Source organism: Mangifera indica, chromosome 16, assembly GCF_011075055.1.
Source record: "Mangifera indica cultivar Alphonso chromosome 16, CATAS_Mindica_2.1, whole genome shotgun sequence".
Taxonomy (NCBI): Eukaryota; Viridiplantae; Streptophyta; class Magnoliopsida; order Sapindales; family Anacardiaceae; genus Mangifera; species Mangifera indica.
The window spans coordinates 8,703,274-8,729,487 of NC_058152.1; the positions used below are offsets into that span (position 1 = coordinate 8,703,274).

Here is a 26,214-nt window from a genome sequence, read left to right on the forward strand (position 1 = left end):
TGTGATAAAGCTGGTCGTCTACTCTTTCGGGTAATTTAAAATTATGAACAAAATTATCTGACCATGATTTGAAATTGGTTATCATGATATCTGCCATGAAGAACTCGCAACAATTATACTAATAGTAAAAGTTTGAGGTTTTGGTTTACCAAGAAAAAAGTAATTTGAGATATACAGAGTTAGTTAAAACTTGAAAAGAATTATTGTCATATTTAATTATCATATGGGGAAGGTAATTATGGTAGCTAATATTTTTAATAAAAAGTCATAAGGAGGTATAACACAGTTAATTCCTACTCAAAAGCATATTTTGGTTTATTTGATGAAGTGTGATATCAGGGTAATATTGATTAGATAAATGATTTATTGGTGCATATAAAAGTGAAACTGATGTTAATTGAAAGGTTTTAAGTGGCTTAAAAGGAACATAAATTATTATTAGAAATTGTTGATGAAGTAAAGAAATGTAATAAACTGAAATTCAATTTTCTTGCTAACAATATTTTAATGTTTAAAAAACAGATTTGGGTGTCTAATACTGATAATTTGAGAAGATAAATTTGGACTGAAGGTTATGAGTCTCCTTGTAACTTTCATCCAGAGAGTAATAGAAGATATGGTGATTTAAAGAATAATTTGTGTGGTGAAACATAAAGAATGATATAGTTGGGTGATTTTTAGAAGACCACTTATTGTTAATAAAGTATACTTGCAATAACTATTTTCACTCTAGTATTGTATGTTAGACTTAAGTTTTAGGATCAAGGCTTGTTCAAATTACTTTTGATAAAATCAAGTTGATTATAGATAGACAAAAGATTTATGTTGACCATCATAGGTGAGAATTAGAATTTCAAATTGTAGATTTTGTTTTTCTAAGAATATCACTTTAGAAAGGAGTTTTTTGATTTAGCTAGAGAGGCAAGCTAAGCCCTAAGTTTGTAGGGTCATTTGAAATTTGGAAAGGATTAGTGTGGTTGCATATTCTGTGGTCTTGCCACCAAATCTCTCAAGGTGTCACAATGTGTTTTATATTTTGGTGTTGAGGAAATATTTACATGACCCTCTCCATATGCTAGTTTACCAACCAAATCTAAGTATATTTGTTGAATAAAGGATAAACATTGGAAATTATTGATAGAAAGCACCAAATTTTAAGGACTATAATTATTATATTGGTAAAGGTGTATTGGAATAATCACTAAATAGAAAGAGGACACATGGAAAAGGAGACTAAAATAAAGATGTACCCTCAACTCTTTGGAGCTTAAGGTATGTGCTAATTTCAAGGACGAAATTTTTTAGAAGAAAAGAATTATAATATCTGACATTTATTATTATTATTTTGAATAGACTTGAATTTTATTTTTGGAATAGGATTTAAATTTTAAGAAGATAAGGTAAACTTGAATTTTTTAAGATATTTCATTAGTTAGGGATAATGATAAGAATCAAACTTACCAATATTTGTTGTGGAATTGGAGATTAAGCGTGATTTTTTTTTTTTTTTTGTTAAAGCTTACATAGAAAAAATAGAAAAAATAGATATTTTCTTTTAACTAATTCAAGCATTCTTAAAGAGCAAAGAGAGATTGTGGGTATTAACTTTAAGGAATAAAATTGGTGAAAGAAGATTTGGAATAGTGAAATAGTGCTATTGGAAAAGTGTCTTATGCTAAGGTAAGCATCAATATTTTTATTTATTTAAGTATATATGTGATTTATGATTTTGAGATCATTTTTTTTTTTTAAAGAATTACAATTCAGTTGTGCTATTATAGAGTAAAACGTGTCATAATTTGCATTATACATTATTTTTCCTTGATGGTAGAATATTAGTTTGTAAAATAAATAGAAAAATATATTTTTGGATTTTTATTTTTAAAATTTATGTTACCGTTAAATGTATCTATTTGTTAATAAAAAATTTTAATATATTTCAGTTCTATTTTATTTTATATATTAATTAAATTTTATAAAAGCTTGTAATTTTTTAATAATTTGTTTATATACTAACTTTGTGAATTTAAATTGCTAGTTTAGAGTATTTTAAAATTTTCCAAAAAAATTATTTAAGATGCTACAAAGTACTATTAACCCTTTTATGAATTTTTTTATGATTTTATAAGTTGTAAAAATTTTATAAAATTAACTAGAATTTTAAGGTGTTAAACCTAAAACTTTTGGTAAGGTTCATGATCGGTAAAAGAATTTAGTTTTTTTAATAATTTTCAATTTAAATTTTTTTTTATATAAATTAATATGTTTAGTTCTATTCTAAAAATTTTCGTAATTTTACCGATTAAATATAATTTATTAAAATTGTTGTAGAATTAAGTGTTAAACTTAAAATTTATTTTGTAAACTTTGTGACTAATAAAGAAATTTAGTTTTTAGAGCTTTTTTGAATTATTTTTATTTGAACATTTTTTTATAAATAAATTAGCATATCTAGTTTAATTCTAGAAATTTTCACAATTTTATAAATTATATGTTTTTTATTAAAATTGTTATAAGATTGTGTATCCAAAGTGAATAATATCTTAATAGTAAGTTGCACTATTAGATCAGAGATGTTACAATGGTATCAGAGCGGCTTCATATGTCCTCTTGAGCAAAGTAAGGTGAACCTCAACAAGGATGTTGAGTCTCATAATAAGAGATATGTGTGATACTCTCAGACAAATCTCTTATTGGTAAAACATGATAAAGGTGTTGGGTCTGTTGGTACATCTCACATTGTTTGAAAATGAGACAATTTGACTAGCTAAATAGTCTGTGAGATTCTTAAACTGTTAAAATATGTTTTGGATTGCAAAACCCAAAAACAAAACTATAATTGACTATGTGTCAAAAGTGAATAATATCTTGATAATGGACGAGACTATTGGACCAAAGATATTATAGTTTATTATAGGACATAACAACAATTACATGTGTTGAAAGGGCTGGAAAAATATGTGCCTCTAATATTTTTTTCAATTCATTTAAAAAAAAAAACAGATGATTTTGAGCTGTAGCAGACCATGAACTTGAAACAAATCATTGGTTCACCTGCGATCCAACCTAAAATAATATAGAAAGCGGTTATTTCTATAGCAAAAACCGTTTAAGTGATCGGTTCAAGGTTTGACCGGTCTAATTCATCGATTTAGTTCGGTTTTGCAATTTATGGTCTTATCACTCACTCTCTTACTTTTATGTATATAGGTGCAAGTGATCATAACGATTGTGAGACAATTTGTGGTCTACAGGCATAGAGTCGTGGAAGACTTTTTTTGTCATTTTTTTGGATAATTTTCAATTTATGTGCTTCTATTTGTTTTATGCATTTTACTACACTCATTCATGATTTTCAGTTTGTTTCTATACATGGACATTTTTTGTATGCTTCTGATTTATGTGTTTCAAAGGGTATTTTCATAGTTTTCAAAAATTAATAAATAATGTTTTTATTTAAAGATTTTATGATATTTATTATGTTTTTTTGAAATAAATATATGCATAAATAGTCTAATTGGTGACATCCTCCTTTAGAGGGCAATGCTTCTAGAGAGGGTGTTACACAATCATATTACCCAATCATAAGTTATCATCTTAATTAGTTTGTACATATAAATTTGTATACATAATCTTATTCAATATATTAAATAAGCTCACAAATTTTACTTGACCAAACACATAGACCAACAGTTCATGTCATCGGATTGTATTCGTATTGTATCAATTCAGGTGTCATATCAAAAACTCTAAACCCTAATCTAACTTGAATTAGGATCATATCGAAATTTTTTGACCCTAAATCGAATTAAAATATTTTTGGATTGATCTAACTTAACCCAAAATATATAATAAGTAAAGTTGTATCAAAATACAACATCTAACAATATGATTTATTACGAATAACATGATTTGTTATAAAATAATATACAAAAAAAAAATCAATTTGACATGAAACAATATTTTGTATAAATAAAATTGTTCTATTTCAATTTAACACTAACAATTTGTTTATTGTCTCTTTATATTATTGGGATAAAAAAAGCGTAATATCGTAATCAAGAATCCAAATAAGTATATAACTTTAACTTCAAAATTATGCAATTGATAATGAGATTAATAGCTACTTGTCAAATATTTAAAAAATTCAATTTCCAGATTATATGATGAATGTGACTGTCATAAAACTAAAGACCATTAAAAAGACATTTGGTTAGGGTCATCTTTTATAAAAGTAATCTTATTACCATTTTTACTTTAGGTATTAAAAAATTAATAAGATAATTTTAATTTTGTTACTATTTGATTTTTATTAAATTTTTAGGACAAAAATATTCTCGATTTTTAGTTAAAATAATAAGTAATATGAAATTTTTTTATAACTATTAATCTTTGATATAATAAAGAAAATAATATATTAGTATTTTTTTATTACTTCCAATCAAACACAATAATTATTTATACACACCAATTTTACCAAAAATAATAATAAATTTATACTCAATAATCTTTTAGATAATTCATCTTAATGATAATTTTTCGTTTTTAATAAAAAAATTATCTGAATCAAACATACCCTAATAAGTCTATGAATATGATACACCAAATAGTTTAAGTTCAAATAAGTAGTACTTATAACACATTAACAAAAAAAAAACATTAAATAGTTTTTTACAAATCTATTAAAAGGAATTATTAAATTAAAATGAATGTTTTTGAGTAGTGTAAATCTGATATTTGATAATACAATATCAGTTTTTTTATTGATTCAAATTAGGGAATAAGGATTTTATAAATTAAAAATCTTTTTTTTCAAATGAAAAAAAAAAAGGAGATGGAAAATTTTTTACTATTATAATATTTACAATATTCTGTTTCAAATTTTGAGATAAGTTCGTGGGTGACTTTGTGTTTAAAACACACCAGGTAAAACTCATTTAATGATTTCATCAAAATTAAATATATGACAAACACATTAACGTATGTTTTAAAAGCAATACCATGATTTTAGTTCAGTAATATTATCGACCAAACAAAATTTATTAAATTTTCTCAATATTTATTGATCATTTAATTGTCAGAGAGATTCAACAGTATCATCCTCAAACTTATCTTAGACAGCAATGATTTCTCTTGTTACAGTATTGAATTTCCATGGAACTTTAAAACCCACAAAACTAGAAAAGATGCTCTTAATATAAGTTTGCGATCGATGGCTCATAAAACATGAATTCATTAATATTTGCATATTTCAAAGATCTATAAACGTTCAGGAGAGTTTAGATCAATGCTTTCGCTCTTCGGCCCACTTGGATCTAAGCATTTTGAGCAACATTCTTGCCTTGGTCTTGGTCCTATTACCGCACTGGCTCTGTAAAAGAAGCAACAATTGACTCAAAACCCCACCTCCAATGGCTTCTTCTCTAACCTCCAACGAATCACAACACAAAATCATCAATGAATTCACAGCACTTTCACTTCCTTCATGATCCGATACTCTGAAAACCATCTTCACCAGAGCGCCAACGCCATTCGGATGCTTCAAAACTCACTCTTTCGCACTCTCCAACGCCAAAAGTTGTTCAACTCTGGACATCGCCATTGCCGCCAAGCTCTTTCGCCTTCTCTCGGCTTTCAGAATGTACATTATGAGCCCGTTTATGGCTCCTGATCGAGTTATACTTTCGCGGTTCGATTCCAGGGAGCATAGTCCTGACAAGGCTTGGATTCCAGGGTCGGACAATTCAGAATCCTGGAGAATTAGCAACATAATAACAGCCAAAATCCTGTGGCTGTTTCCGAGCTGAGAACAAAGGCTTTTTGTTTCCGGAGATGATGAAATTAAATCTATTAAATGACACAAACTTTTCTTGATCTTGCCATTGCCTCTCTCAAACAAAGAGATAAAATTCTCCAATTTGGAGTTTTCAATCAGAATGTTTAAGCACTTAAATTGCCCGGGAAGAAGCAGCCTGGAAACACACAAAAGTGATTCCTGGAAAAACTTTGTATAGTCCTGGGAGAGTCCAGATTCAGCTTGTCCGAAAAGCTGATTGAGAAGTAAAGGCAAGAAGCCAAGTTGGAGCAAACAAGAGGGTTCTTTGACGAGAAGAAGATTGACAGTTTCAATAGTTTTAAGCTTGGTTTTCATGGTGGTTTCCTGAGATTCAAGATTGTGTTTCAGCGGAGAGAAAATATCAGCTTTTGTCAAGTAATCAGGATCAAAATGGCGACCACCCATTAGAAGCCATTGATGGATTAAATGGCGGAGAGTGTGATTAGGAACAAAGGAAGGATCGTGAAGTTTCTGCATTGTTAAAGGACAAGTAAGATTACCAGCCGCCAACCATTTTTCGATGCTGGATCGGTCGTAAGTTTGGCCTGTACAAAGAGTCACCGGATCTGTGATCAAGTCGAGACTTATTGGGCATCTAAACAAGTGGGGAATGGCCATTTGTTGAGCTTCCTCCATTGAGGAAAGGTGAAAGAATGACACAAAGTGAAAGTATTGGAGAAAGTTAATTACATGGGACTGAAATGGGAGGAATAAAGAGAGAAGGTGAAGGAGTTCAGAATGACAGGGAAACACATGGGAAAGAGAGTGAGAAGAGAGAGGAATCGGAAGAGAACAACAATGTAGAAACAATAGAAAGAGAGGGAAAATGGGGCCTTATCCATGAAAAATGTAAGAACTGCAACTAATAATATAGAATAATTGTGTGAACGGTCCCTTCATCTTCTTCTTAAATTTATCAATCAAGTCAAATTGACTCACCAAATCAGAGAAAAAGAAAGATGAGCATCAAACACTACTTGCCTAAGAATTTTTTTTTAATTAAAGTTAAAGTATATATTATATGAATATTTAATTATGTATTTAAAATTGTATATACAAATAAAATAAATTGTATTCACTCTCAGATATACATGTAAAAAATTATATTAACTCTTAATCCACATACCAAAACTAAAGAAAATTGTACTGACTTCTGACATAGTTAAAATTACAAATTTATATTATGATAAAATATACTTAAATTTTTATCTTTTACACATATAAAAAGAATGAAGGATATAGGCATTTCTCAAGAAAAAAAAAAACGTTGAATTTTTTTTTTCATATTTTAGAATTGTTTTTCACTCTTGGTCACTGAACTTTTAACAAATGTATAAAAAGAAAAAAACTGTATGCAGACATATAACTATTTAAATTTAAACTATTTGAGTTTTATTTTTTAAACTTTCAAGAGAAGAATAATAGAATCAAATTAATAACATGTCGTCAGAAATAAATTATTAATGATGTTGTGAAGTTTGAATCACAAGGTTCAAGATGAGCTTAACAATTTTCTAATAGTAGTATTATATTATCGAAATAATAATGTATTATTAGCACATAAATTCATAAATTCATATGATTCTCCCCTTTTAAATCAAATAAGTTTTACATGAAAGAGTTCTATTCGATATAGATAAGAGAAATAGTATTCTTAAAAAAAAAAAAATCAGAACTAAGTCAAGATGATATGACTCAACCTCTTTCTCTTGCACAAAAAATCTTATCATTTTCAAAGGAATTGGAGTTATATCTCTTTTCCATTTCAATTTAAGATTTTTTATGTTTTTTCATGACACTTCTAAGGTTATTGACAAAATGTTTAATTACTTCATTTATGAATTTCATAATAATTGAAAATTTAAACATTATATATATACTATATAAATCTAACTGTTGTCTAGAATTATCAAATCATATGGCAAAATTTTGTAAAAAGTAAGAAGAGTTCTAAATTACCAAAATATAATAGTACTCCAAATTTCTAATAAAGTGGCTAGTTTATGATATGTATTGACCAAAATTCATTTTTTACTTTTGAATTTTGGGTAAAATACAAAACTACTTTTGTTTAATTAGAATTTGGTGGATGGCCTACCACTTATAAGAAAGGTTTGAACAAATTTTATGTGATTTTGATGAATTTTTTTGATCAAGTCATAATGGAATTTTATTCAAATAGACATCACTTATTTATCCAAATTTTTATATAAATTTGAATCCGAATTTATTTCCAGATGTAAATAATTAATAGTTAATTTGAATGGACTCTTAGCTATTACTTTTGACTGCCTAAATATTTAATTCACAAAATTACATGTACATAATTACCTAAATATTTATATTCATATAATTACATGTATATAATCCTTGGAGTTCCAAAATTAAACTTAGATGAAAACCAGTTTACTCGTTCTTGGATACAAGCATCTTGATTTCTCTAAATTTTGTATTTTTAATGTATATCTAAAGTTAGAAATATAGATATTAACATTTTTGAAATAAAAGAGTTTATAGCTATTTAAGAATTTTTTATCTTTGTAGGATTCCTTTAAACCCAAAATATGGGGAAAAACAATATTACATACACTCTTTTATTTATAAACACTTAATTGAATATTTAAATAATATATTATTATATAATTATATCCACATAATTTTACTGGGAGGGAAGAAAACAAATTTGGAAGTAAAAAAATAAAAAAACTTTGATATCATTGGTTTCGTTTATTTTAGTGTGTATTTCTCTATCAAAAGAATAAGCAATAAAAGCAAACTTAAATGCCCCTCAAAACAATTGATAATTTTGGCATGAACAAATTGGAAAATCTACGACTCAAGTGAGAGAAGAGAAGAAGACAAAACAAAGGCCAAGACAAAGAAAAAAAAAATAATTAATATGAAGAAATTTTGGCCTTTGAACACTTTCCTGTCTGCCATGTGAACTATTCAATGCCCTACTTAATCATTATAATAAATAAATGTTAATGATGATTATTAAATTAATTAAGATCCTGGTCATGAAAATAAAATTAATAAATTCACTAAAAATTTGCTATTTGCACGGAACCTCTGGAACATTCAATATTAGATTAATATTTTCATTGAAGTTTAATATTTGTGTGTTTCTTTTATAAGGATAGTAATTGGTTAGAATGTCAAAGTTATGATGAAGATTCCTCAAACTTTTATTATTGGTTTCTGAAAGAGGAGAAATTTTTTAATGTTATTTCAAAACTTCATGATAACCCTGTTCCTGGTTTTATCATCTTTGATCATTTTTATGATATATTTTTTGTCTTTTTACAAGTAAATAAAAATATTATATTAAATCTCACATAGTTAACAAATAAGATTATAATCTATTTATAAGTCATAGTTTTTTTAACTTATTATTACATAATTTAAATAAAAAATGCTCGTGTGAAATTACAAAATAAATCAAAGCTTTTAACAAAGCCTTCATTATTAATTAGGGTTTGATTGAGTTTTGAGCTAGAGTAATTAAAGTTTGAATTTGCATAGGGTATTAAATAAGAGTAATGGAATAAGAATATATTTTAGGGCCAAAGGAAAATTTCCCAGCCAAGGTTTAATGAAATGACAAATTCCCACCCATTAACTTTTAAAAACCTAAATACCCATCTATTTACTGTTATGAATAAGGGTGAAATTATCATTTAACTAAAAAAATTTAAAAAATAAATACTATTACGTTTTTCCCCCACTTAAGGTTTGAAAAATTGTCATTTCCCCCCTAGGGTTTCATTTCTTCTTTGACGATATTCTCTGACCGACCATCCGTCTATCAACGCTCCCTCTAACCTCCATGAGGAAGACGTGGTCATGAAAATGCCACGAAGATGACAATTGGAAGCGACGTCATTGAAGATTCGTCGCGCAATGGATCGTCTGAAAGTAATGTCTGACGTCAACGATCTCCAACCAAGATTTAGGGTTTTAGACCAGGAGGAAGAGAGAAGTTGGAAGGGAGAAAGAACACAACAGGAGACAATGAATTTCGTCGTCTTTGGTGATAGTTTCAAAATCCTAGGGGGAAAAGGTGATTTTTAAAACTTTCATGAGAGGAAATTAGATTTATAAACTTAAGGGGAAATAAATTATTTTTATTTTTTATGAAATAACAATTTTACCCCTATTCATAATAGTAAATAGGTGGATATTTGAGTTTTTGAAAGTTAATGAATGAAAATTTGTCCTTTAGCCTTATATTTTAAATATATAATTGAATATATAAATGATGTATTATTATTTAATTTATATATTATTTTATTTTTAATTTAAAATTATTAAATCATATAATAACTTGTTCATATATTTAATTATATATTTAAAAGATGTATAAACATAATTTTATCAATTTTAATAACTTGGACCGATTTATTTGATTAACAAGATTGTTTATATGGTGCGTCATTTTCAAATCATGTTGAACCACATCCATTTAAAATGTATTAATTCAAAAATTGTAAATTTGTGCTATAATTTATGCATTAACAAATGAAAATAACCCTACAACTATTAAACCTACGACTTTAAAAATAATGTCTTAAGTTTAATTTGAGGTGGGTTGTTTAATTTATTAACCAAAGGTGACTTAGGCCTCAATATAATATAACTGATTAACTAATAAAGTCAAAGTAAATGAGTCGATAGCAAATAAAAAAATGTAAAAAATCAATGGAAAGCGAATTTAGGTGCTGCAGGTATTTCACTAGGGGTTAGGCCTGTGTGGCAATACCAAATTAGAAGAAAGACTAGTGTTAATCTGGAACTAATTAATAATTCTTTAATGGATAGTCAATATGCATAAATCCATTAAGCAAATTTCACTAATTGATAAATCAGTTAATCTTAATTAACTAATGCCTGTTGTGGCAGGTTGAATTTGGATAAAGTTGGGATAAATAGGGTTAGGTAACTTATTTTTAATTGAATATTAATGCATTAATACCAAATTACAAGAGATATTAGTGTTTTCCATGCATTTGTACGTTTCGGTTATGTTAATGCAATTTCTCCTCATTAAATAATGTACATAATTATTAGTCTTGCTCAAAATAAGTAATACTAGTAGCAATTAGATAGTTAAAAAACTTTCTTATGTTTGTTATAATGTACTGAAAAATAAATAGAAAGAAGAAGAAGAATAAAATATGAGATACAAGATTTTTATCGTGAATCAATGTAATAATCAGAATGTTTACGTCTTTAATATTAGTATTAATAAAAATATATTACAAAAGAATTATAATCTAATGATGCTTTGTTGTTAAGTTGCATTTTTTTCTTCTCCCTCTCTCTTGTTATTTTTGCTAAGTAAGTTAGTATTATTAACAAAGCAAACGGACCACAAGGGTTTGAGAACAAGCAAGTTAGCTTAATAAAAGTGGGAGAGGAACAACGAAAATAAACCGCTTCTAGGACAAACCCCTTAGCTTGCAACAAAAAACCCAAAAACACAACCCTTTCTCTCCTAACCCAAAAATACCTTTCTTTACATGCCTGCTCATAATAACCATCTTAACTTTAAACTCTTTTTCCTTAGGTTGATTACAAAATATAAACACCTGTAGAAGAACCCACAAGTTAGAGGAAAGGAGTTGAACAACTTCAACCATCTCCAAGACTTTCATCTTGGATTTTGTTTAAAAATGCACCTTGATAGTCCCCACCATATGGCAGTCCTCTCATTCCTCTTTGATTTCTTCATGCTTTGGAACTCAGTACACTTGTGGTTGCACTCTCTTATGATTTTCTTGATGATCATTTCCTTTGACATGGAAGAATTAGTGAAGCAACGCCTGTTTCTTTCTCTTCATACTTTATATGAATTATTTTTCCTCCAAACCATCGCTTTTTCCTCAAGAAAATCTTTCCAAGGCCTATTTCTTTAACTTCTACCATTTCTTGCAAGCACACCATTCCAAACAAAGCAACTGAATGGGCAATTAAAAGACAAATGATTTACATCTTTGATCCTATCAATACAAAGAACAGATGTTGTCAAAGAGACCATACCAAACTTTGCAAGTCTTTCCATTGTAGGGAGTTTTTGCTTTATTGCCACCCACAAAATGATTAAGTGCTTGGGAAAGTTGATTTTGTTCCAAATCAACCAACTCTATTGGACTTCTCTGCCTCTAGCTCTCAAATCTTCTCGAGCTGAACTAACCATGAATTTCCCCTTATTGTTTGGAATCCAATAAAGCTTATCCTTCTCACTTGTTTGTTGAAAGTTCAATAGTTCTTTCACCTCTCTTGAGTAATGTGCATATCTTGTCCTCTACAACCTCGGCCTACACCAATTGTTATCTTCAATAATCATGTTTACCTTGCAATTTAAGTCAAGGCCAAGATCGTGGGTTATCCTACTCTTATATATCTCCACAAGTGGTCCCAAAAGGTGTCAGTTGTCTTTCTAAAGCATTGTAGAGTTGTCATCACCAATAATCATCTTTATTCTACTTTTCATGAACTCTCTTAACTTCCTAATTTTCCTCCAATTCCAAGGATGAGAGCTTGCTTCCTTAATCTTCAAATGCTCTTTCTATTAAGTCTATTAGTTTTGATCTAATCAACCCAAACAAAGTTACTCTCTGGATGACAAATATCCCAAATATGTTTAGCAATTGCGACTTTATTCCAATCTTTGTAGCCATAAAGACCAAGGCCTCCTTCCTTTTTAGGCAAATAGATCTCTTTCCAAGCAACTCTAGCCTTTTTCCTATTGAGCCCTACACCATCCCAAAAAAGGATTTTAAAATGGCTTCAATTTCCTTGATCACTTGAGAAGGAATAAGGAAAAAGGATGTTGATGCATAACACCATGCATGAGCAAGAAATCTAAAGAGGGTAAGTTAGAAAACACTGTTCACTCCAAATTGCACTACTTTATAATTTTCTCAAATTAGACCTCAAATGCAATTCCAATACAACCAAGCTTCATACACAAATAGTTATAACACATTAAACTATCATATTATCAAGTGTTGTACAAATATTGATCAAGGTAAGGTAATTAAAAATAGAAGAAATGACAAGGGAAATTTTGTAATTTTGTATGCAACTCTTTGCCAAGACAAGGAAAAACAATACACACACACACACACACACACACACACACACACACACACACACACACCTACACACACACACACACCTACACACACACACACACACACACTATAAAATGGCAGCAAATTGGAACACACACATAACCAAGGCATAAAAGATAAATCCACCAACCTTGGAACTCCACCACCATTCCCTAAACACAAGAGAATAGATGAAGGAATTGAGAGGAATAAAAGCTTCAAATTTTTACACTAAAAATGACAAAGTTCTAAAAGTCCTTTTACATTGAAATGCCTAGCCTTTATATAAAATGGGCTTGGAGGTAATGCTTGCATAATTTTAACAAAAAAAAAAAATCTCATTTAGATAAACTAAACTCCTCAAATTAAGCTAAACCATTCATTCCTTAATTGAGTCATGCCTCATTAATTTGCATGGAGACAAAAGTGGTTGTTTTTTCCTTAAATCTAGGGACTATGTCCCCTAACTTTGGAAACCAATTCCCACTTAGTTCAAGAGTAACTAAATTGTATTGTTTTGGGCTCAATGAACTTCCTTGTTGCTCTTGGATGGGTTAGACTCTTGGGGAGGTTTTAGTTGGACTATCTTTAGGCTAAGGACGTAGCTTATTCACTTGGGTCTTGAACCCATTCAAGGAGGCTATATCCAAAACAGAGATTGGGCTTGTTTAAGGCTTGAACTCCAACCTTCATGGATCCTTGGCTTGCTAAGAGGCTTGTGGTTTGCTTTTGACCCGAATTTGGAGAGGGAACTGGATATGCATCATCCTCTCTAGGTTGAGAAGGATTTGTCCTTAAATCTTCAATATGCCCATCCTCTAAATAGGGTGAAAGGTCACCCACATTAAAGGTAATCGAAACTCTTCCTATCTCATATGGAATGTTCACCTTATATACATTGTCATTAATCTTCTTAAACGTTTCAAATGGACCATCAACCCTAAAAGCTAGCTTACTCTTTGTCTTGGTTCGAAATCTCTTTTTCCTCATCTACACCCAAACTAAGTTACTCGGTTGGATGAGTGAAGGCTTCATATACTTGTTGATCTTCTTTGTGTAAGCTTTATTGGCCTTTGCAATTTGCATTTTGATGGCTTCATAGACCTTTTTCATGGCAGTTTTCTCACTAGCTTTCTTGTAGACTTCAACATCAAGAGGCAAAGATGTTAGATCCAAAAAAGTTAAAGGATTGATGTAATACACTACCTCAAATGGAGAGTGGCCAATTGATGCACTTGGAGCTTTATTGTATGAGTATTCAACTTGAGCAAGCTTCAAGTCCTAATCCTTCAAATGTTTGCTAACCAATGCTCTCAAGAGTGCTCCCAAAGTTCTATTAGTCACCTCAGTGTGGCTATCGATTTGGGGATGATGAAAAGTGCTAAACATTAGCTTACTCCCTAATTTGCTCCATAAAGTTTTCCAAAAGTGACTTAAGAACCTAGTATCTTTATCCAAAAAATAGCTTTTGGAATTCCATAGAATCATGCCACCTTTTTGAAGAATAACTTAGCCATTTTGCTTGCCCTTTGGTCTTAGTGCATGGAATAAAATGAGCCATCTTTAAGAACCTATCCACTACCACCATGATGGAATCTTTTCCCCTTTGAGTCTTAGGTAGAGAAACAATAAAACCTATGCTTAAATCCTCCTAAGGTTGATTATAAATAGGTAAAGGCATGTAAGGACCTGACTTGAAATGTAACTACCTTTGACGAATGCCACATCTTGAAATGATAGCTTGGAAGTCTCCTACCATCTTAGGCTAATAAAAGTGCTCTTTAAGCATGTCCAAGGTCTTGTTAATTCCAAAATGGCCTGCTAGACCTCCCCTATGAGTCTCTCTAATTAAAAACTCACTAAAAGACCATTTTGGAACATATAGTTGTTGAAGAGAAAACCATTTTGGATTGAATAATCTTCATATATTCCCTTAGAACACCATTGCATGATCTCCCTAAGCTCTTCATCATCTTGATAACACTATTTCATGAGTTAAAACCCAAGAACTCTTGCATCAAGGATGATAAGCAAGTAAATTCTCCTTGAGAGGGCATTAGCAACCACATAGGAGGATCCTTGCTTGTAAGATGAAACAAAAGAGGAGGATTAAAGGAATTCCACCCATTGAACATGTCTTTAGCTAATTTTATGTTAGCCATTAAGGAACTTCAAGGCTTGATGGTCAAAATAGAGAATAAATTGTTTGGACCTCAAGTAATGACTCTAATGGTCAAGAGCCCTGATAATTGCATAGAACTCTTTATCATATATTGAGTACCTCTTTTTGGACTCATTTAGCTTCTCACTAAAATAAGCAATTGGCCTCTTGGCTTGAGTAAAGACAGTTTTAATATCAACTTCACTTGCATCACACTTTACCTCAAATAACTTGTCAAAGTCAGGTAAAACAAGTATGAGAACTTCACATAGCCTTTTCTTGATCTCTTCCAAAGCCTTACTTGTTGTCGTGGGCCATTCAAAGTTGCTCTTCTTCATACTTTCAGTAATATGAGTCATTATGGTATTAAAATTGGGCAAAAATCTCCTATAAAAAGATGTTAACCCATGAAAGCTTCTTAACTCGGTGATGGTCTTAGGTTAAGGCTAGGACTTGATAGCTTCAACTTGGATTGATCCACTTGCACTTCTTTTTAAAATACCACATACCCAAAGATCATAATTTTTTCTATAAAGAATTCACACTTCTCCCTTTTTGCATATAACTTGTTCTTTCTCAAAACATCAAAAATAGTTCTCAAATGCATAACATGATCATCATGATTTCTACTATATACAAGTATATCGTCAAAATAAACAACCATAAATTTGTCAAGAAAATATTTAAGTACCTCATTCATGAGCCTCATGAAAGTGCTTGGAGCATTGGAGAGGCCAAAGGCATGAACATACACTCATATATGCCTATTTTGGTCTTGAAGATTATCTTCCACTTATCTTTTTTTTTCATTCTAATTTGATGGTAAACACTCCTTAAATTAATCTTTGAGAACACATAAGCACCATACTTGATAGTGATATTATTTATGGCTATATTATCAACACATACTTATAGGTGTCATCTTTTTTTGGAACAAGTAGTGATGGTACCAAGCAAAGACTTATGCTAGGTCTTACATAACCTTTTTCAATTAATTCATCAACTTGTCTTTGTAGCTCCTTAGTCTCCATAAGGTTGCATCTATAGGTAGGCTTGTTTGGAAGTGGTGTTCCTTGAATCAAATTAATTTAGTGTTCAATTCCCTTCTGTGGAGGAAGACTAAATGGAAGCTCATTGGAAAATACATCCTCAAATTTGACAAGTAAAGGTTGCACCAATGGACTTGGTTTATTCTCATTTTGGTTACTTTTCCTTTCAAACATTAATAAGGCATAAACTGATTGATGGTGAATGAGAGCCTTTTCCACTTGTTGACCACTCAAAAATAAATTCTCCTTCTTGACTTTTTTCCCTTTGAAAGTTATTTAGAGTTATTGTGGACTAAGGGGGGCTAAAGTGATGGTTTTATTCTTGAACCAGAAAGAATAAGTATTCTTCTTGCCATCATTCTTCACCTTTCTATCAAATTGTCATAGCCTCTATAGTAGTAAATGGCATGCATCCATAGGAATGATATCACAAAGTACCTCATCATTTTAATGTTTCCCAATTGAAAAAGAAATAAGGACTTGTTTGTTTACTTGGAGACTAGTCCCATTGCTCAACCATTGTAGTTTGTAGGGTTAAAGATGTGGTATGAAAGGCAACTTGAGCTTCTCTACTAATGTGGTTAAAGCATACCTTCCTATTGATGGTGTACCTTGATTAGAAAATGTTCGACCTTTGTTTTTCATAAGAAAGGTTCTTCACATGCGAATTTCTTCTAATCACCAAAATTTCTCCTTCATCTGTGCCTTTAATAACTTCTTCTTCATCATTGGATATGACCAACTCATGGATAAGGGCTTCATTTTCTTTTTCTTTTTCTTCTTCTTCTTCTTGAAGTGAGTCATCAATAGCTTGTATCTCCTTCAAAGTTAAAACTCTTTTATTTGGATAATCGGCTTGGAAGTATCCATAACCATGACACTTGAAACACTTCTTGTTAGTGAGGCTTGTATTACTCGGTTTAGGCTTTTTTTTACTTACTTCTACTACTTTTTCCTTGCCCTTATCTTTTTGAGAAGGCTTAGCCTTAGTGTAAGATGGAGACCTTTTATGGAATGTAGATCCTTTGGATAAAGTCTTGGAGATCGTATGCTTTATGGCTTTCTTTTGCTTCTCAACTTTGATGGCTAACTTGTACATATCTTTAAATGAACAATAAGGTTGAAGTTCTACCATGTTTGTTATATTTTATCTAAGGCCCCTATGGTACCTTGTAATGGTTTGCTTCTTCACTTCTAATAACTTATTTCTTATTAGTAATTTTTCAAACTTTCTGTTATAGCTTTCGACACTGTTATCACCTTATTTGAGAGTAAGCAACTTTAGGTACAAGTCTTGTTTATAGTTCTTGGGTAGAAACCTTCTATTCATGAGCTTCTTAAGTTTTTCTCAAACCTTACTCTCTCTTTTCCTTCCTTCTCTTTTTGCTTCTTTAAGTCTTCCCATCATAATAAAAAAGTATAGTCTTTGAATTTCAAAATAGCCGTCTTTTACTTCTTCTCATCTGAATAACCATTGTATTCAAACATCCTTTTAATTGAGTGTAATTAATCTATAAACCCTTTCAGGTTAGTGTAACTCTACAATATCTAGCTTGAGTCCCATATCATCATCTTTATCTTTTTTTGGGACCTAACTTGTTCTTCTTCACTTGAATCATTATGAATAACCAATTCCTCTTTATAACGTCTAGAAAGATGGTGTTATCTTATAAGCTTTGTTAGTATAGGTTGAAGGTCAGGTTAAGGCAGGTGGGCCGTTTTAATTCAAGTTCATATCCCTAAGCAATTACATGACTTAGCTCATTTGGTCCTAAAGTTGTAAGACTTGGTTTATTTGGTTTTTAAGTTTTAGGATTTCCCCTTGAAGTCTTATTTGGCCAATTTGCCAAGGGTGAGGGGGTAAGGATGAGGTTGATGAATCTTTCTTTTAGGACATGTTTGAGTATGGATAAGTGGGTTAGGCTTGAGGTTTTAAGGTGTTGGTATTTAGTATTGTAGGGATAACTGGGTTGGGAATGTGTTTGAAGTGTTTATGTGAGAATTTTGGTTAAGGTAGGTTTTAGTATATGTTTGGGCTAGAAAATGGTTTGGTTTTAGGCAAAGTTTATGTTTTATGAATAATACCTATTGATGAATAGTAACTTTTGATCAAAAATAATAATTCCTAAATGAAGAAAATCACAATTAGCTCATACAAACAACCAAGGCTCTGATACCCAATTAATGCATAACACCATGTATGAGCGAGAAATCTAAAGAGGGTGAACTAGAAAACATTGTTCACTCTAAATTGCACTATTTTATAATTTCTTCAAATTAGGCCTCAAGTGCAATTCCAATGTAGTCAAGCTTCATACACAAATATTTATAACACATTAAACTATCATAATATCAAATGTAGTACAAATATTGATCAAGGCAGGGCAAGGCAATCAAAAAAGGAAGAAATAACAGTGACAATTCTATAATTTTTTATGCAACTTTCTGCCATGACAAGGTAAAAAATACACACACACATACACACTAAAATGACACCAAATTGGAACATAAGTATAATAAGGCATAAAGGATAAATCCACCAACTTTGGAACTCCACCACTATTCCCTAAACACAAGAGAATGGATAAAGGAATTGAGAGGAATAAATGTTTCAAGCTTTTACAGTAAAAATGACAAAGTTCCTAAGAGTCCTTTTACATTGGAATGCCTAGCCTTTATATAAAATGGCCTTAGCAGCAATGCTTGCATAATTTTAACAAGAAAAAAAAAATCTCATTTAGATAAACTAAACTCTTCAAATTAAGCTAAGTCATTCACTCCCTAATTGAGTCATGCCTAATTAATTTGCATGGAGACAGAAGTGGTTGCCTTTTCCCTTAAATCTAGGGACTATGTCCCTAACTTTGGCAACTAATTTCATTTGGTTCAAAAGTAACTAAATTGCATTGTTTTGGGGCTCAATAGGCTTCCTTATTGCTTTTGGATGGCTTGGACTCTTAAAGAGGTTTCACTAGGACTTTATTTGGTCTAAAGAAGTAGCTTATTCACTTGGGTCTTGAACCCATTCAAGGAGGCTATACCCAAAAAGAGAGATTGGGCTTGTTTAAGGCTTGAACTCTAAACTTCATGGATCTTTGGCTTGCTAGGAAGCTTGTGGCTTGCTTGTGACCCGAATTTGGAGAGGGAACTAGATATGTATCAGATGCCTAATAAATTTGTAGACTAAACAAAATCAACTTAATAAGGAGGAGATGCGCTATATAAGATAAAAACTTACTTTTCCAAGAATAAATTCTCCCAAGAATTTTGTCTACTAAAGGCTTACAATCTTTACTTGAAAGCTTGGAAGAAATCATTGGCACACTAGGATAAGTAAAAGGAATCTTGCCTTCTTCCATATTAAGAGTCTCTAAAATAATCTTCCTTTCCTCCTTCCTAACCCTGGAAAGAAAAATACAACTCTTAGAATTATTGGCTTTCAATTCAGACCATTTATGAAAGACCTCAAGAGCCTTTTTAATAATCAAGATAGACTTGATTTTAGCTTTGCAAAAAATAAGAAGATTGTTAACAAAACAAAGATGTGTTATGACATTCTTCTTACATCTCTAATGGAACTCAAAGTTCTTCTTCAAAGATGTCTTCCAAAGAATTCTAAAGAACATCTTCATAGTAATAACAAAAAAATAAAGAGACATGGGGTCTTCTTGTCTAAGCACTCTAAAACTTGTAAAAAAACCTTCAAGCTTACCATTGATACAAATTGAAAAGGAAGGAGTTGAAATAAGTTCCTTGATCTAATTAATAAATGAAAAATAGAGACCAATTATTTTTAGAATCATTAAATAAAATTCTAGTTAGGTTTTAAGAAGGTCCACTTTTATGCCATACCATTTGGTTTTATACCCCTCTTTATGGTAATTATGCATAAGTTCTTGATAAAGCTAAATATTGTTCCCAATCTTTCTTTCCTTGACAAATGTCGTTTGGGATTTACTAAAGAAATTAGGAAGAATGCCGTTAAATCTATTAGCCAAGATCTTGGTAATACACTTATAGATGGTGTTACAACAAGAAATTGACCTATAATCTTTATAAAATGAAGGATTAAGAATAAAAACAATAATATAGCAATTTAGTTGTTTTAGAAAAGATCCAGATTTGAAGAAGTCTTGAATTACTTCTATCACCTATTTACCCACAATACTCCAAGCTTTCTTGAAAAAATAAACCCCAAAACCATCCAACCCTAGAGCCTTCTTATTATCCATACTAAACATGGCATCCTTCTCTTCCTCATCCGACACCTCCCTTATTATTTGTTTAGCAAGCTTATCCATAATTTTGTAATTGATCACCGAAGCTAAGTCTTTTTCATCAATCTTTTAATTGGATTTGTAAGTGAAAATTAATAATTTTAGGATCAAAGAAAATGTATACCCGAATTGTAATTCCTATGCTCTTTGATGATGTTTGATGATCCATCCACAACATATTTTACCTTCTTGCTTTTCTGGATTTTGTAAACTTAGGTTTGTGTATTTTGTATTGTTTTTTTGTAGGGGAGAAGAGAAGAAGCAACGTTTTTTTCTTTACGTAACTTCTTTTATATATTATAGAGGTAGTCGAGATCTTAAACTTTAAATCCTAGTTGTTGCTAGCTCTTATCCTATAACTACCAAGGGCAGATGCATAATTTTAATTGCAGGGCTTATTATGACATTTCAAGCATAATGAATCAGGTTAACCTATTATGGGTGGACTGGATCTAATATCTCCCACTCATATATGATGGATGATTTGAACTAGAACTCTTATACAAAAATATCACATAATAAAGTAATTAATATCGACAAATGTGTCATGTAATCTTACGAGCTAACCTACACTTGGGAGCTAATTTACTATACATCTGTTAGAAATAACATAGTTGTTTCAACCCAAATAAAAAGACAAAATTTTAGTCTCATAGCACCCCAGACTTAATCGATCACATTAGCTCCCTTTAATCCCTCATTTGTTAGTATGTTATTTTTCTATATATTTATGAACAAGTTCATTCTCCCGTATAAGTGACATGATCAATCGGCCAATGGATACATATTATATGTAAGTTTTTCTCTTCTATGCGAAATTCTTAATTTAAACTCAATTGCTTTTCTAGTCATGTTTTATAGACCAAATCGTGTGTGGCTATAGGTGTCAATCTAAGATAGCAACATTATGAGTAAACATCAAATAACAACAAAGAGTCTAAAGGTACTAATATAGTGTAATCCTCATAATTCTCACACAGTAAGAAAACAGAGATTTATCCTCTCACTACTTCACATTGTCATCTTACTTATGCATACTTGATATGAATCATGTGTTATAATGTGTATTTTCTCAAATGTCATTACCAACACTGTATAGATTTTAGTTCAATCATTGTATCCAACGTCTAACCTGAGTTCTTAATAATCCATCCAATCTTGCAAGTATTACCATATATTAAGAACTCACATCTGACCTTCACAAGTTATTTGGATATAGGTAATCTAAGCTAGTCACAACTAAATTTATCGATTCATGATCTCATCTTAACTAATCATCAAGGTGACATGTTTAATAATAATAATTCATTTCTTAAGTAACTTTTCTCTTTTATATGCGTTCTCTCAACACCATCAATCTCAAAAAATATGTCTCATCTTTACATCATCTTTCTGTGTTAAAAGCCATTGTTCTTGTAAGTCAATCTCAAACTTATATGACATTATGATCTTGTTAAGCTTTTAAAATAATGTATATATAGAGAAACACCAAGAATTCAGACATGTGAATAAAAAGAAAAAACAAAAAATTTAAATTTTCAGTTTTTCAATGTTGTGCTATAAGTACAATATATACTCAATAATTTATCTATCATATTCTTCACAAACCAAGAGATTTAACATATACAAGATATACTTCTCTTAGAATCAATTTAGTTAAAGGATTGCAACCATATTATGTGTAGAAATATATCGTACAATCACTTCCTTCTTCGAAATGATGTCTTTGATAAAGTTATATCTAGTATCCATATGTTTGGTTTTATTATGGAATTTGGGATCTTTTGTGAAAGTTATCACAGCTTGATTATTACAATGTATGACAATCAAACGAACTGCTCCATCCTATACACCCAAATTTTCAAAAAATCTTCTTAACCAAATAGCTTCTTGCATAGTTATAGAACAAGGTACAAATCTGGCTTTCATTGTGGAAAAGACTATGCATGTCTTTTTTTCAGCTGCTTCAAGATATGTTGCCCTTTTGTAGTAAGAAAGCATAATCAGAAGTTGATTTGTACTAGTTTAAATCACTACCCAAGTTAGCATCCAAAAAGCCAATAATACGTAAATCTAATCTTTGATAGCATAAACAATAATCTATAGTGTCTTTTAGATATCTGAATATCCTTTTGATAGTCATCCAGTGTTCTCTTCCAAGGTTTAATTGATATTGACTAATCAACCTAATAATGAAACAAATATCAAGGTAAGTATACATCATAGAGTACATGAGACTTCTAATCGTATTTGAATAAGGTACTAAAAACATTTCATTTCTTTTGTTTTGAGTCTTTGGAAACATGTCTTGGCTTAACAAATCTCTTTTTGACACAAGATTATCTATGAGTTTATAGTTCACCATGTTGAATCGTTTTTAGAATTTTTTGGATATAACGCTCTTGTGACAAAGCTAAAAGTTTCTTAAAATGATCCCTTTTGATTTAAATACCTAAGATACAATTTCCTTCACCCATATACTTTATGTCAAAATTTATGGAAAACCAATTTTTAATGATCATCACATACTCCCAATCACTCCCAACTATCATTACATCATCCATATAAAGTGATAGAATTGTAAACTTGTCATCAGACCTTTTCACATAGGTACGGTAGTTTTGTTCTAACATCTTAAAATTATAAGACAATAAAACCTTATGGAAATTCAGGTACCATTGTCTTGATGACTGTTTTAAGTCATGAATTGATCTTTGGAGCTTGTATACTTTGTACTTTTGACCTTTTACCATGAAACCTATAAGTTGGCCTATGTAGATCTCTTTGTCAAGTTCATTATTAAGGAAAGTTGTCTTGACATCCATTTGATGCAATTTTAGATTAAAATGTGCTACTGCAACTAAAATAACACAGATTGAAGTAAATCCCACAATAGGCAAAAAAGTTCTTTTGTAATTTATACCTTTTTGTTGGCTATAGCCTTTTGCCATAAGATGAGTTTTGTATCTGTCTATTGAGTCATCCACCTTACATTTAATTTTGAGAATCCATTTATTCCTGATGGATTTCTAACATGGTGACAAGTTTACCAAACTCTAAACTTGGTTAATTTCCATGGATTTTATTTCTTCCTTCAATGTTCTTGCCATTTTTCCTTATTAAGAGATGATAAAACTTCTTTGATATTTTTAGGCTCTTCATATTTAAGATAAATGGTTATGAAAACTTTGTTTTCAATTCCAAAACATCGTTTAGGGATTCTAGGATGTTCTCTCCTACGTAATTGAAGATCACTGCTCCCACTATCTAGAATAGGTTGAAGTTCAATCTCATTGCTTCCTCTATCTAGAACAAGTAAAGGCATTATCTTTTATGACATACCTGATGGTCTTTGAGATGTACCTTCTTCACATTCCTCTTCTATCTTATACTAATCTATTTCAAGGTCACTTGAAACTTTACATTCAAAGTTTAGGTGAGTTCAAGCAAAAATCAAGCTATCTTCTCAAGTGAATAATTTGGCTAAGTGAGTAAATAGTTGCAAACAAATAATCATGCAAACAAAACAATATAATGATCAAGATAACTCCAAGGCTTAAACGACAACTCCACTGGCCAATGATTATCTACCACAAATTCCGATCACAAGAGATTGGTTAAAGGAAAGTTGTGCTCAAGAACACAATACATATAATTTCAATTAGTAGAAGCTAGCCTTTTGCATATGTTAATCAAGCATTATATAGGCTTCAAAAACAATAATATAAGCAAGTTTTGAATTCAAAATACATTAAACTAATGATCCTTGCAATCATATCCAAGATAAACATTAGTTTATGTGTTATGCCCAAAGGGGAAAGAGGATAAGTTGTCACACACATTGTCATTCCTTGCCTTGTTGAATTAAGTAAATCTTGAGCTTGTCACTTTTTTCCTTGTCTCCTTACCTTTGGCTTCCTTTGACCTTGCTTGCAATTCTTATGATGACTAACATGCTACTAATAGAGTTCAATTACACAAAGCACAAATTAACTAATACATAATTAATTAAGCATCAATTAAGATAAACAACTCCATTGGGCTTGGATATTAGTCTTGGATCCAACTAATTGAATTGCACCCAAATAAAGCCAAAAGAACTAGGATGGTCAAATGCTGGAGGAAGTGAGCTTGGGCTTAGGTTTACTTATTGCCCTTAAAAGCGTTAGAGCTTGATTGCAAGGTCTTGGGCCAAATTTTCATCATCTTTCTCAGGTTAAGAAGGATTTTTCCTCAAATTTGAAAGGTTCTCATCCTCCAAGTATAGTGCCAAGTCTCTCATATTGAAGGTTGTCAAGACTCATTCAAATTCATTTAGAATCACCACCTTGTATGCATTATCTTCAACCATTGCAATGATTTCAAAAGGACTATTGACTCTTAGGGCTAGTTCACTCTTTTTCTTGGGTGGAAACCTTTCTTTTCTCAAGTGCAACCAAACTAAGTCCCCTAGTTGATATGTAGAAGGCTTCTTATGCTTGTTAGCTCTCCTCTTGTATGCTTCATTTGCTTTCTCAATTTGAATTTTGATGTTTTCATAGAACTTCTTCATTGTCCTCTCTTCTATTACAAGTAATGCATAAATTGGATTTTGCTCAAGTATGGTCCTCCTAATTTGGCTACCACTCAAAACCAAGTTTTCTTTCTTAATTACTACTTCTTTTGGTGACTAGTAGAGTTGATTTAGACTAAGGGGTACTAAGGTAATAAGTTTTCTATTGAATTGACATGAGTAAGTATTTCTTCTGCTATCATGTTTAATATCCCTATCATATTGTCAAAGTCTCCCCAACAACAAATGACAAGCATCCATGGGAATTATATCACACAAAACCTCATTAATGTAATTCTTACTAATAGAGAAAGGTATAAGTACTTGTCTTGATACTTGAAGACTAGTACCATTACTTAGCCATTGAACTTTGAATGGGTGAGGGTATGGTGATGAAGGCAATTAAAGTTTCTCTATAAGTGTAGTAGACATCACATTAGCACAACTCTTACTATCCACCTCCTTAATCACTTCTTCCTCCTCTTCATCTTTGACCAAGTCTTCATCACTCTCATACTTTTCATTCTTCATGTATTGATAAGTTTCCCTAATTACTTGGATCTCTTTAAGAGTCGTCACCCTTTGGTTAGGGCAATTGGCTTAGAAGTGTCCATATCTATGACACTTGAAGCATTTCTTGTTATTTTGGTTGGTTCTTGTTGGATTGGATTTGTCCTTGTGTTGATCAATCGTCTTTCTTTGTCTTTGTCTCTAAATGAAGTTTCAAGTTTAGTATAGAAAGAGGACCCCTTGGAAAATGAAGTTCCTTCAGTGTAGATTTTGGTGGTCAAAATCTTCATGGCCTTTCTTTGCTTCTCAATCTTAATGGCAAGTTTGCATACATCTTCAAAGGAATAATAGGGTTGTAACTCCACCATATTAGCTATGCTTTGTCATAGGCCTTCAAGAAATCAAATAATAGTTTGCTCTTTTAATTTGGATACTTCACTTTTCATCAAGAGTTTTTCAAACTCCCTAATATACTCTTCTACACTACTATCTTCTTATTTGAGGGTGTTACGTTTTAAGTACAACTTTACTTATGGTTTTCAGGCAAGAACCGTTTTTAAGTAACTTTTTTAATTTCTCCCATGTTTTAACATTTCTTTTCCCTTCCCTATTTCTTTGTTTCTTAATATTCTCCCACTATAGTGAGGCATAATCCTTACCTTAAACTTCAATATAGCCAGCTTGCACTTCTTTTCAACAAAATAACCTTTT

General features: G+C 30.9%; 1 pseudogene; it reads right to left on the minus strand.

Moving 5' to 3' along the window:
• Window positions 1-5,038: 5,038 nt before the first annotated feature.
• LOC123199692 lies at window positions 5,039-6,679 on the minus strand (annotated as a pseudogene).
• Between the last annotated feature and the right edge of the window lie 19,535 nt (window positions 6,680-26,214).